General features: G+C 48.1%; 1 protein-coding gene and 1 long non-coding RNA gene across 3 annotated transcripts in view; one reads left to right on the forward strand and one right to left on the reverse strand.

Moving 5' to 3' along the window:
* LOC120994875 (arylsulfatase H-like) overlaps positions 1–14319 on the reverse strand; it is a 140748-nt gene that overhangs the window by 119379 nt on the left and 7050 nt on the right. The window contains exon 1 of one of the 2 annotated variants that reach the window (XM_040423747.1): positions 9535–9752. The exons of the other annotated variant lie outside the window; for it this stretch is intronic. The gene's annotated coding sequence lies outside the window, so the exon portion shown is untranslated. Of the gene's footprint in view, positions 1–9534; positions 9753–14319 lie in introns of those variants that run through there. 2 annotated transcript variants of the gene reach the window in all.
* LOC120994876 overlaps positions 1–14319 on the forward strand; it is a 48040-nt gene that overhangs the window by 11283 nt on the left and 22438 nt on the right. Inside the window, exon 2 of the long non-coding RNA XR_005777490.1 lies at positions 3715–3719. This is a non-coding gene — a long non-coding RNA (uncharacterized LOC120994876). The remainder of the gene's footprint in view (positions 1–3714; positions 3720–14319) is intronic.

The raw sequence follows: 14319 nt of genomic DNA on the forward strand, positions 1-14319 counted from the left end.
ACACCAGGGATCCCAGAAAGGTTTAAACCATACTCTTCATGCTCCTCCTCATCCGCCCTGGCACCATCCTCCTCTGACTCCTCTTCAGACTCTTGTTGTTGACTTGTCTCAGATGGAGTAGCCCCCCCTGGAAATTCATCCAGCATTGCTACTTCCTCATCTTCCTGCTCCTGCTCCTCGATGGCTTGATCAATGACACGACGCAATGCACGCTCCAGAAAGAAGGTACAATGTCACTTGCGACTGGCCAGTTTGGTGATCTCATCAAATGGCCGCAGAAATCTGCATGCATCGCACATGAGCAGCCACTGGCGCGGTGGGAAAAAAACAAGCTCCCCAGAACATGTCCTGCCGCAGAGTTCATACAGGTAGTCGTTAACTGCACGTTTCTGCTGGAGCAGCCTATCAAGCATATACAATGTTGAGTTCCATTGTGTCCGGCAGTCACAAATAAGACATCTGACGGGCAGGTTGTGTCGCCGCTGAATGTCAGCAAGGCGAGCCATGGCCGTGTAAGATCTTCTAAAATGGCCCGAGATTTTCCTGGCCTGCCGCAAGACGTCCTGGACCCCAGGGTATTTGACAATGAATCGCTGCACGACTAAGTTCAGGACGTGTGCCATGCACGGCACGTGTGTAATTTTGCCCTGTTTCAGTGCGCTCAGCAGATTGGCACCGTTGTCGCTCACCACTTTACCAACTGTCAAATTGAGCGGTGTTAGCCACTGATCTGCCTGTGAATGCAAAGCTGAAAGGAGTGCAGGACCGGTGTGGCTCTTGGCTTCCAGGCACAACAGACGCAGCACAGCATGGAAACGTCTCACCTGGCTTGTCGAATAGGTTCTGGGGATTTTGGGCGGCGCAACGGAAGAGACGGTAGCAGCAAAAAAGGAGGAGTCAGCCGAGGAGGAGAGGGAGGATGGAGTAGGAGGAGGAGAAGAAGAGGCAGGCCTGCATGCAATTGGTGGCGGTAAAACCAAATCTACACGGGTGCCACGGGTTACATGCTTGACGGCCGTCAGAAGGTTCACCCAGTGGGCAGTCAAAGTTATATACCTTCAATGCCCGTGTTTGCTAGACCACGTGTGTGCCAGAGATACATTTAGCTCTGGGATGCCCTTCTGCGAGAAATATTTCCTTCCTAGGACCTTCCATTGTGGTGTTCCAATGGCCACAAATTTTCAAAAGGCCTCCGAGTCCACAAGTTTATATGACAGTAGTTGGCGGGCTATCAGTTCCGACAAGCCAGCAGTCAACTGTTGGGCAAGAGGGTTATCCGGCATCATCATTTTTTTACGCTCAAACATTTTTGCCACGGAAGCCTGCCTTTTTCCTGACAAAAGTGAGGACGGCATGATGGAAGGTGGAGTGGAGGACAATTGTGAGGAGAGATGAGAAGGAAAAGAGGCTGGACGGTGAGAGCCTGGAGTGTGGCTTTGTGGGTTCTGACGGCATTGCTCCCACTGGGCTCGGTGATGGGAGGCCAGGTGCCTTCTTAAGGCAGTCGTCCCTAGGTGAGTGTTGGGCTTACCGCGACTTATGCGTTGACTGCAAAGGCTACAGATGGCAACACTATTGTCAGCAGCTGACACATTAAAAAAAGCCCACACTGCGTAGCCATGTGCCGGCGTCCTGAGAGCGCCATATGTGACCGTACATGGTTGATGGCTCGCTCCAGATACATTAGCAGTCTGGTATGTTCCTCCTGTGCAATGTAAGTTCGGCCTGCTTCTCCTACCTATCTGCTGGTCCATCTCTCCCTCTGAACTCCCCTCCTCTTCCTCTCTTGTGGGCACCCATGTTATGTCCATAGACACGTCATCATCCACATTACCTTCCCCACCACTAACATTAGAGATCTCGGAGTAGGCAGCAACAGCGGGGACCAACCTCCTTGGGCTAATCTGGGTACTGTCGTCAGAGTGCTGAGTGGCGGCTGTTGCTACCTCCTCTTCCTGATCCGATGCCAAGAATGGCTGCGCATCGGAAATGTCTTGTGATGGATCGGAAAATAATTCCTGTGACTCAGGCGGAGGGTATATGGTGGTGTTGGTGTTGGTGGTGGTGTCTTTTGGTGGTGCACACAGCAGAGAGTGAAGAGGGTGCAGATAGAGAGGATGAGGAAGGTGCATAAGCGGAAGGCTGAGTGAGCCACTCAACCAAGTCTGGTGCGTCCTTTGACGTAATTGAATGCACCTTCTGCAACTTCCCACTTTGGCTCCAGCCTGGTGCTCCTGGCCTACCCCTACCACCCCTGCGGAAGGGCCTGCCTCTTCCTCTCCCTGTTATTTTTTAAATGACCCGGTGACAAAAGTCTGTAGAGAGGCGCAGTATATGTGGAAGAAGGTATATAACACCCCGCTTCAATATGTCATTTTGGGGATCATTTTTATAAAAAAAAAAAATCCTGGAAATTTTCTCACTGTGTGTAGCAGAGGTAACGCAGTGAAAGCGGCTAAATTTCTGCAGTACCCAAATACACTATTTGAAAAGTATATTCTTAGCTAACACCCCGCTTCAATATGTCGTTTTGGGGGGACACTGCTCTATCACACCAGTTATAAAAAAAAAATTCTTGTAAATTTTCTCACTGTGAGTAGCAGAGGTAACGCAGTGAAAACGGCTAAATTTCAGCAGTACTTAAATACACTATTTGAAAAGTATATTCTTAGATAACACTCCGCTTCAATATATGGTTTTGAGAGCCACTGGTCTATAATCACACCAGTAATAAAAATTGTTTTCCTTTAAATGTTCTCACTGTGTGTAGCAGAGGTAACGCAGTGAAAGCGGATACATTTCAGCAGTACCCAAATACACTATTTGAAAAGTATATTCTTAGATAACACCCCGCTTCAATATGTTGTTTTGGGGGCCACTGGTCTATAATCACACCAGTTATAAAAAATGTTTTCCTTTAAATTTTCTCACTGTGTGTAGCAGAGGTAACAGTGAAAGCGGATAAATTTCTGCAGTACCCAAATACACTATTTGAAAAGTATATTCTTATATAACACCCCGCTTCAATATGTGGTTTTTGGGGCCACTGGTCTATAATCACACCAGTTATAAAAATTGTTTTCCTTTAAATTTTCTCACTGTGTGTAGCAGAGGTAATGCAGTGAAAGCGGCTAAATTTCAGTAGTACCCAAATACACTATTTAAAAAGTATATTCTTAGCTAACACCCCGCTTCAATATGTCGTTTTGGGGGACACTGGTCTATCACACCAGTTATAAAAAAAAATTCCTTTAAATTTTCTCACTGTGTGCAGCAGAGGTAACGCAGTAAAAGCGGGTAAATTTCTGCAGTACCCAAATACACTATTTAAAAAGTATATTCTTATATAACATACCGCTTCAATATGTGGTTTTGGGGGCCACTGGTCTATCACACCAGTTATAATACTTTTTTCTAATTGCGTTTTTCACTCTTTGTAGTTGTATTATCGCTGCAGAACCGATCACCAGTCACAATGCTGCACAATACAAATCCACTATAATATGCTTTCTATATTAGAAAGTATATTATAAGTGTATTACACCCCTATATACCGCACACCAATCAATAGTACACCTATACCAGTCCTTAAAAGGACTTTTGTGGACCTATTAGATAGCGATTTGTGTCACTAACACTCTAACAGCCTGTCCCTGCTCCACACAGCAACCTCTCCCTACACTGACAAAATACAGAATGTAAAATGGCGGCCAGATCAGGTCTATTTATAAGGTAGGGGGTATGTCCATGTACTGAAATGTCTCAATTGGCTGTCCTGTACCATCTGATGGATGTGTCATGGGTCAAATTTCTTCACAATGTAAAAGAATATGGCGGTTGTGAATATCGCCATATGTTCGCATGTTCGGCGAACAGCGAATGAGCAAAGTTCGTAGCGAACCGACCACTTGGCGAACCGCAAGGCCATCTCTAATCTGCACCACCCAATGCTTTGTGTGGTCCAGGAATCTGTGCAGTTCACCTTCATCCAGGGTGGGGTCCATGATCGCAGCAACTGAGGCCATAGCACTTAAATACAGTCTCAGTTTTTTGGGGGGCCAGTTTGGGATAAGGGGAGCTAGGCCATATAATATCCGCTCCTCCTAACTTTCATTCCTTCTCTGGCTCAGATACTGTAAAATTTCAAGATCTGTGCTTGTTACAGGGAGGAAAATTGACATTAACTGACAGCTATTTGTGATATAGAGAATACAGAAAATGCTGGCAACTAGAGTTGAGCAAACACCTGGAAGTTCGGGTTCGCCGGGTTCGGCCGAACTTCTCCGCAATTTTCGGGTTTTTGACCTGAACTTGAACCGAAACTGAACCCCATTGAAGTCAATGATGACCTGAACTTTGGGGCACTAAAATGTCTTTATAAAAGTCAAAGAAAGGGCTAGAGGGCTGCAAAAGGAAGCAAAATAGGGGTAAGAGCAGGACAATTGCCCTGCAAACAAATGTGGATAGGGAAATGAATTAAAATAGCATAGAATTTAAAAAAAGTAAAAAATAATGATCTTGAGCTAGGAGGTGGAGGTCAAAGTGGGAGGTTGAGGAGGCGGTGGACTTGACGGTGTAGGTGGAACTGGTGGTGGAGGAGGTAGCCAACACTATTTTTGTAGTTTTATTTAAATTTTTAATAAATTTGGGAAGACCCCAAAACATTGGGAAATATAAAAAAGAAAAGAAAGATAAAGTGCACTGGAGTATAACAATGGCTGGGTGCGGCCAGTATACTTGTCTATTCTGCACAAGGTACGGACGAGTCCTGTGAGGTCCATGCCTGGTTCATTTTAATGAACGTGAGCTTGTCCGTGGACAGGCAGCTGCGGTTGTCTGTGATCACCCCCCCCCCGCCATGCTGAACACACGTTCGGACAATACATTAACCGCAGGACAGACTAGCACCTCCAAGGTGTAAAGGGCAAGCTCAGGCGATGTGCCCAATTTAGAGACCCAGAAGTTGAAAGGGGCAGACCCATCAATCAGTATGTGTAGGCGTGTGCACACGTACTGTTCCACCATGTTGCTGAAATGCTGCCTCCTGCTAAGATGTTCCAATGTTCCATATCAGCCGATGGTGCTGGTTGTTGTGGCGTGCTGACAGAGCTTTTCCACATTTCGGCCATGCTAACTCTCCCTTCTGAGGTGCTGGTGGTGCCCCAGCTGCATTGGCGACTTCTTACTCCTCCTCCACTGCCTTCATCTTGTGCTTCCACTGAGCCCCCGGTGTCAGGTGGGAATGGCATCAGCAGCGTGGTTAGCAGCATGCGCTTGTACTCGCGCATCTTCTGATCACGCTCCAGTGACGGAATTAAGGACGGCACGTTGTCCGTGTAGCGGAGATTTAGCAGGGTGGCCACCCAGTAATCAGCACTGGTTAGAATGTGGGCAACTCAGCGGTTGTTGTGCAGGCATTGCAGCATGCAGTAGCCAGGCTGCCCAGAGGCAACGACAAGCTGTCCTCTGTGGGAGGTGTATCGTCTGTGTCCTCTGTATCCCCCAGCCAAGTTCCAGTGATGCCCATGAGCTGCTTTGGGTGCCACCCTGCTGTGAAAACGGTTCCTCCTCCTCATCATCCTCCAAAACTGTGCCGTGGCTGGACAATTGTGTACCTGGCCTCTGTTGGTGCAGGAACCCACCCTCCGAGCCACTTGGGAATGACTGGCCCGATAACTGTGGAAATGATCCCTTATCCTCCTCCTCTTCCTTCTGTGCTACATCCTCTTACATCATCGCCTGAAGCGTTTTTTCAAGGAGACATAGAAGTGGGATAGTAACGCTAAGGACTGCATCATCAGCACTGGCAACACGGCACACATGTCCTGCATGGAGACGCACTCATTGCTGGTGAAGTGGTGCTGTTCCGCAGAGCGACTCACCCATGCGTACTGCAGCTGAAACTTCACTATCGCCTGCTGCTGCACACACAGTCTCTCCAGCATGTGCAAGGTGGAGTTTCACCTTGTGGGTACTTCGCATATGAGGTGGTGAGCGGGAAGGCTGAAGTTACGCTGCAGCACAGACAGGTGAGCAGCAGCAGGGTGACAAAGCCGAAAGGGCTCCCAGATGGACCGCACTTTCTGCAGCAGCTCTGATATATTGGGGTAATTTTTAAGGAACCTCTGCACCACCAAATTCAGCACATGCGCCAGGCAAGGGATGTGCATAAAACCGGCTAGCCCCAGAGCTCCTACAAGATTTTGCCCATTATCGTACACCACCTAGCTGGGCTTGAGGCTCAGTGGCACCAACCACTCATTGGTCTGTTGTTCCATGCCCGTCCACAGCACCTGCACGGTGTGGGTTTTTTCCCCCAAACAGATGAGTTTCAAAACAGCCTGCTGTCATTTCCCCCTGGCTGTGCTGAAGTTGGTGGTGAAGGTGTTACGCTGACAGATGAGGAGGCTGTAGAGGAGAAAGCAGAGTAGGAGGCAAAGAGAAACGTCCTGCAATCCTCGGTGGCGGAAGGACATGCGCCAAACTGCTATCTGCCTCAGGCCCAGCCGCACTGCATTTACCCAGTGTGCAGTTAGGGAGATATAACGTCCCTGTCCGTACTTACAGGTCCACGTATCTGTGGTTATGTAGACCTTGCCACAGATGGCGTTGCGCAGTGCACACTTAATTTTGTCCACCACTTGGTTGTGCAGGGCAGGGATGGCTCGCCTGGAAAAGTAGTGGCGGCTGGGAACCACGTACTGCGGGAGAGCCACCGCCATAAGTTTTTTTAAAGTCTCCGTCTCCACCAGACGGAATGACAGCATTTCAAAGGCCAGGAATTTTGAAATGCTGGCATTCAGGGCCAGGGATCGCAGGTGGGTAGGGGGGTACTTCCTCTTTCTCTCCACTGTTTGGGAGATGGACAGCTGAATGCTTCCATGGGACATTGTGGAGATGCTTGGTGACAGTGACAGACATGGTGGCGTTGCTCCCACATCCTCGGTTTCCGGGGTGGCAGGTGCCTCTGTCACTCCAGAGGGGGTGGAAGAGGCAGAGACTGCAGAATAAGAGGGACCAGGAGGAGCCTGAGATCTTTCGTGGTTTTTGAGGTGTTTACTCCACTGCAGCTTGTGCTTTGCATTTAGATGCCTGGTTATGCAGGTGGTGCTCAGGTTTAGAACATTTATGCCTCGCTTCAGGCTCTGATTGCACAGCGTGCAAACCACTCGCGTTTTGTCGTCAGCACATTGTCTGAAGAACTGCTACACCAGGGAACTCCTTGGAGCTGGCTTTGGTGTGCTCAGTCCCTGGGTGCGGTGGGCAGTAGCAAGCGGACAGCCACTCTTTTGCAGACTGCTCCCTCTTTTGCTGTGCAGCTGGTGCTGTTGACCACCCCCTCTTCCTCCGAACTGCACATGTCACTTGCATGACCTTGATTCCATGTGGGGTGTAGGACCTCATCAACCTTCACATCATCTTCCACTCACTCTTCACCCCTGCCCTCCTTGCCAGTCTGCACACTGCAGAAAGCCGCAGCAGTTAGCACCTGTGTTTCGTCATCATCAGAGATGTGCTACGGTGATCCTCCCATGTCCACATCCTGAAACATAAGTGTTTGGGCATCAGTGCACTCAATCTCTTCCACTTCTGAAGCAGGGCTATGTGGACAGCCCTCGGAAACCCTGCCAGCAGAGTCATCAAAAAGCATAAGAGACTGCTGCATGACTTGGGGCTCAAACTGCTTGGCTGATTTGCAAGGGGTGAAGTGAAAGACAGATGTCCATGGGCTGCAGGTGCCAATTCTGCGCTTTCAGCAGGGGACCGGGTAGGAGACAATGTGAAGGAACTGGAGGCACTGTCAGCCACCCAATCTACTACCGCCTCTACTTGTTCTGGCCTTACCATTCGTACACCGGTATTCGGGCCTACAAAATAACGCTGAACGTTCTGTCGCCTACGTGCTGGAGGTATATTAGACGGTCATTTTATAACAATTTTACTGTAGGCCAGTACAAAATACATGTCAAATACATACAGTACAGACCAAAAGTTGGGACACACCTTCTCATTCAAAGAGTTTTCTTTATTTTCATGACTATGAAGGCATCAAAACTATGAATTAACACATGTGGAAATATATACATAACAAACAAGTGTGAAACAACTGAAAATATGTAATATTCTAGGTTCTTCAAAGTAGCCACCTTTTGCTTTGATTACTGCTTTGCACACTCTTGGCATTCTCTTGATGAGCTTCAAGAGGTAGTCCCCTGAAATGGTCTTCCAACAGTCTTGAAGGAGTTCCCAGAGATGCTTAGCACTTGTTGGCCCTTTTGCCTTCACTCTGCGGTCCAGCTCACCCCAAATCATCTTGATTGGGTTCAGGTCCGGTGACTGTGGAGGCCAGGTCATCTGGCGCAGCACCCCATCACTCTCCTTCATGGTCAAATAGCCCTTACTTTCAAAGTTTTCCCAATTTTTTGGCTGACTGACTGACCTTCATTTCTTAAAGTAATGATGGCCACTCGTTTTTCTTTACTTAGCTGCTTTTTTCTTGCCATAATACAAATTCTAACAGTCTATTCAGTAGGACTATCAGCTGTGTATCCACCTGACTTCTCCTCAACGCAACTGATGGTCCCAACCCCATTTAAAAGGCAAGAAATCCCACTTATTAAACCTGACAGGGCACACCTGTGAAGTGAAAACCATTTGTGGACTACCTCTTGAAGCTCATCAAGAGAATGCCAAGAGTGTGCAAAGCAGTAATCAAAGCAAAAGGTGGCTACTTTGAAGAACCTAGAATATGACATATTTTCAGTTGTTTCACACTTGTTTGTTATGTATATAATTCCACATGTGTTAATTCATAGTTTTGATGCCTTCAGTGTGAATCTACAATTTTCATAGTCATGAAAATAAAGAAAACTCTTTGAATGAGAAGGTGTGTCCAAACTTTTGGTCTGTACTGTACCTCTCAGAGAGATCATAAAGTTTTTAAATAACTTAAAGTGAGACTACAGATACTCAAGAGAGAAATATATCCACCATTTTATGATGAATGACAAGATTGAATAGTTGAAGCACCATCTTATGCATACCGCCATTTTGTGATATCTTTTCAACACGTGTTTTGTACATGGACTGCGGAGGCGGCAGTGTTATATTTGAAGAAAAGTTGAAGATAATAAAGAAGTTATTTGAAGCATTTGGTGTGCTCTTTAAACCTACTGTTTCCAAAGAATGGGGCTAGAGGAATTACAGAGTAATAGACAGTCTGGTTAGACTAAAAGTCAGAGATATCAAAATTCTTCTAATGCCACAGCGCAAAAGGCACTTCATAGTGCTGCGCCTGCCACATATATATATCACTCCCGATAAACACACTGGGGTAACTGGAGATTATGGTGAAGTCCTTTCTGTTCTCCGGAGTGAACCAAAACTTTAACGGATAAGTCCTTGTGATAAACAATCAGCAATTCTTGGTAGCCTGCCACTCAGCAACACTAACTACAGGCAGGTTTGATCTCAGTCTCTAGGATTTTGGCACCAATCTTATATTGTGGTGCATGCACGCTCTGTCTTACCGACCCGGGTCTAATCTGTCTCCACGGATGATTCCGAACCGAACAAGTAGTCTTTCAAATGAACCTGCAGTACCACAGAATTGTTAATCTGTTCCTCAGCTCTCAACAGCATTCTAGGCAGACATCCCCTGTCTCCCGGGCAGCAGTACTCCTCTTTCTGGATGAGATCCAGGTCCTGGATGCGATCAGCTCCCCTGGGCTGCAGTTCTTGATACCAAGGAACACTTCCAAAACCTGGATGGGAACGGATCTACACTGTCTCAGTTCCTCTCCTCACAACATGGAGATTTCCTGTCTCTCTGCAGCTTTATAGCCCCTCCTTTCATGCATATTGTAATCTGTGCAGTCTTTTAGATGTGTGAGGGAACAGCGGCTTCTTGCGGCCAAACAGAAAAATAACAGTGTTGTTAACTTAGTCCACACAAACAGTATTCAATGTTAAGAACGGTTTCTCAATCTCACATGTGCATTCACTACACACTGCACTACAGATATACACTGATGTGTGTGGTGCAGTGTGTGATGCGTGTGGTGCAGTGCATGATGTGTGTGGTGCAGTGTGTGATGTGTGTGGTGCAGTGTGTGATGATCACACACTGCATCACACACTGCTGTCACCTTGAATCTTGCAGGAAGATTCAACCATATAACCTTGTTTGTGGTGGAAGGGGTGCATGGGAATACAGTGTATTCAGTACATTATAAACAGCACATTTAAAGTGCCTTTATGTTCATCAGCTTTCCTCTGGTGGAGTCGAGAAGTTAGGGTCAATCCAGGCTAAATACCCGCTCAGACAAAACGCTGGCGGCAGGGCAGGCCAGAACCTCTAAGGCATAGACACCCAGTAGTTGTAAGGCACTGAGGGATCATTGAGGACGCTGACATGGTCTGTTATGTACTCCTTCACCATCTTCCAAAATTTTTCCCTCTGTGTGACAGTATGCCGCGCATCAGGGTGAGGGTGCTGGCGGGGTGTCATGAAACTGTCCCAGGCTTTGGAGAGTGTTGCCCTGCCTCTGTTGGAACTGCTGTGTGTTCCCCTTGTCTCCCCTCCTCGGTTGCCAAAAGAACTATGGACTCTGCTGCCAGCATTGTCAGATGAAAATTTTTGGAGCAACTTTTCAACAAGGATCTTCTGGTATTGCACCGTTTTGCTCGTCCTCTCCACCAGAGGAATGAGAGAAGGGTGAACAACCAGTAATCCGTGTTGTCTAAAATGCGTATAATGCACGGGTCGCGGGAAAGGCAGCCTAACATGAGGTCAGCCATGTGTGTCAGAGAACCAACAGGCAAGACTTTACTGTCGTCATCAGGAGGATGACTGTCAATCTCCTCATCCTCCTCTTCTGCCCACCCACGCTGAACAGATGGAAGTAAACTTCCATAGTTACTACCCTCTGTAGCGGAGACAAACGTCTCCCACTCCTCCTTCCCTTTATCGCCCAATTCGCGCTGAGAAGACGAACTGAGGGTGGTCTGGCTATCACCCTGTGTAATGTCTTCCCCTATTTCCACCTCTTCCACATGCAAAGCGTTGTCCTTAATTGTGAGCAGCAAGCGTTTGAGTAGACACAAAAGTGGGATAGTTATGCCGATAATAGCAATATCGCCGCTCACCATCTGTGTTGATTTCTCAAAGTTTCTTAAAACCTCACAGAGGTCAGACATCCATGCTCACTCCTCGCTTGTGAATAGCGGAAGCTGACTGGAAAGGTGACGACCATGTTGCAGCTGTATTCCACTACTGCCCTCTGCTGCTCACAAAGCCTGGCCAACATGTGGAATGTGGAGTTCCAGCGAGTGCTCACCTCGCACAACAGCTGGTGAGCTGGCAATTTCCAGCGCTGCTGCCACGTTGACGGACCGGCTGAAGCTGTCGATGACTTGCGGAAATGTGCACACACGCGGCGCACCTTCACCAGTAGCTTAGGCAAATTGGGGTCGGTTTTGATAAACCGATGAACCACAAGGTTTAACATGTGGGCTAGGCATGGGATCTGTCTGAGCTTGCTGAGCTCCAAAGCCGCCACCAAGTTACAGCCATTATCAGACATAACCATGCTTGGTTGTAGGTTGAGTGGCGAGAGCCACAGCTCAGTCTGGTCTCTTATCCCCTGCCACAGCTCTGCGGCAGTGTGCTGTTTGTCCCCTAAGCATATCAGCTTCAGCTTGGCCTGTTGCTGCTTCCCCACTGCAGTGCTACACTGCTTCCAGCTACCGACTGATGCCTGACTGGTGCTGCACACGGATAATTTGGAGGTGGAAGTGGAGGAGGAGGCGGAGGAGAAGAAGTGGGGCTTGGAGCCACTAACGTAGGTGCTGGCGGAAACCCTGATAGACATAGGGCCCGCAATCCTTGGCGTCGGTAGCACTTGTGCCATCTCAGGGTACGACTCGCTCCCGGCGTCCACAACATTCACCCAGTGTGCCGTCAGGAAAATGTAGCGTCCGTGACCCAATGCACTTGTCCATGTGTCCGTGGTTAAGTGGACCTTCCCAGTAACTGCATTGCTCAGGGCACGTGTGATGTTAAGGGACACATGTTGGTGTAAGGTGGGCACGGCACATAGTGGCGGATGGGGACTGCGTAACTCAGGATGGCAGCCAACATCAGGCTGCGGAAGGCCTCAGTGTCCACAAGCCTAAATGGCAACATTTACAGGGCCAGTAATTTTTAAAAACTGCAAATTTAGTGCTATGGTCTGAGGGTGGGTGGCTGACTGGGTATTTTCGCTTGCATTCAAAGGCCTGGGGTAAGGACATTTGGATGCTGCGCTGGGACATGGAAGTGGATGTGGTTGCTGATGGTGCTTGCGAAGGTCCAGGTGCAGAGCAGGAGGCATCCGGGCCTGCGCCTTTGACCACGGATTGGCCAGCACGTAACATAGGGGAAGAGGAGGCAGTGGTGTGACCCGCAGACACAGATTGTGGACCCAGGCGTTCGTCCCCCTTATTATGGTCTTTGGATGCCATGTGGTGGATCATGCTGGTGGTGGTGAGGTTGCTAGTGTTCACGTCCCGGCTCTTTTTCGTATGGCACGGGTTGCAAACTACTATTCTTTTGTCGTCCGCACTTTACTCAAAAAAGCGGCAGACTGCGGAACATCTACCCCTTGGCAAGGGAGATTTCCACAAGGGGGTGCTCCGTGGAACAGTTGCGGGCCTGATTGGTGTGGCCCCCCCTTCTCCCTTTTGGCACCCCACTGCCTCTTCCAGCCTGTTGCGGTGCTGCAGATAACTCCCCCTCTGTACTGCTGTCCTCGCTCGGCTTTCCACCTTCCCAGGTTGGGCAGTGACCTCATTGTCCACCAGATCCTCTTCCACTTCCTCACTCTGATCATTCTCCTGATTTGTTGACCTAACCACAACCTCAGTGATTGACAACTGTGTCTCATCCTCTTCATCAACCTCTTGAGACAGTAATTGCGGTTGACTCATAGGCAACTGTGTCTCATCATTATCCAGCTTATTAAACACGAATTGCTGTTCCCCACCGTCATGTTCTTGTGACTATGGATGCTCAAGAGGTTGGGAATGAGGGCACAAGATCTCATGTCCCTCTTCAAGCGTGCTTGGCGAGAAGGCCAAATCAATTAATGGCGAATATCCGAGTGTGGGATCACTTGTTTGGCCAGACAGTACATGGTGGGAGGAAGGAGTATCAGGGTGAGGATTGTGTTGACCAGACTCCTGGCTACTGAGACTGGACTTGGTGGAAGACAGGGTGGTGCTTAACCGACTGGAAGCATTATCTGCTGCAATACAGCCGACCACCTGCTCGCACTGGGCTGACTTTGCGAGTGTTGTCCTGCGCCGCCCTGAAAACTGGTACATGAAGCTAGGTATCATGGATGATTGTTTTTCTTGTGCTCTGGCAGCAGGCACAGTTTATCCACGACCAGGGCCACGGCCTCTGCGTGCACCATCAGCATCACGGTCACTGCCACGTCCCTTACTGCTTGCCTTCTTCATTTTAAATGTAATATATGCTTGAAAGTATGTCACACGTACAGTAGCGTAGGAATTGGAAGTGTATGCGTAAAATTTGTTTACAAAGGTATTTGTGATGAGGAAACGTTATACAGGACAGTTACCACAGGTGATGTCACTGTTCACAGTGTCTACAGGAAAAGTACACTGGATGTCACTGATATTTTAGGGATGCGTACACTTTACACAGGAGATGTGGCGCAAATAATTTAACTGTCCACAGCGGCCTATTAGACGGTATTTAGCAACCAAACAACCAGACTGAATTTAAACAATGGTGGATTTATTCAATTACAGCAGTACATTCCAGACCAGAAATCATATGCAGGTAATTAATCCAAATAATAACTTGTGCAGGAAAACTCACAAGGGACAGTCAGACCAGGCCAAACTTCATATGCACAAAAATAGTCAGTGTAACGTAGTACCTAGTGACGAGACATTTCCAGGGTGCAATCTGAGGTCCAACACGAGACAAACTGTTCTGCATAGAAGTTTCCCACAGGCAGTCTCTAGAGATGGATTGAGGAAATCAGAGGTCATGCCCAGGTAGTCTGGAAGAATGTGAACAGCAACATACACCCGGGTTGTCAAAACAACAGTGGGCACTGACCAGCCAGGGAGATCACCTCTTAAACACCTGCTATCCAATCACAGAGTACCATGTGTCTATTCCTCATAGGCCATATGATTATCCTAATCACTGACACTTGTGCGGCCTTGGCTGGTCATTGATCACTTAACCCATGCCTGCCCTCTTTTCAACTAGAGTTTATGCACAGGTATATTCCCTGTCAG

The sequence above is a fragment of the Bufo bufo genome, chromosome 3 (assembly GCF_905171765.1).
Source record: "Bufo bufo chromosome 3, aBufBuf1.1, whole genome shotgun sequence".
NCBI classification, from domain to species: domain Eukaryota; kingdom Metazoa; phylum Chordata; class Amphibia; order Anura; family Bufonidae; genus Bufo; species Bufo bufo.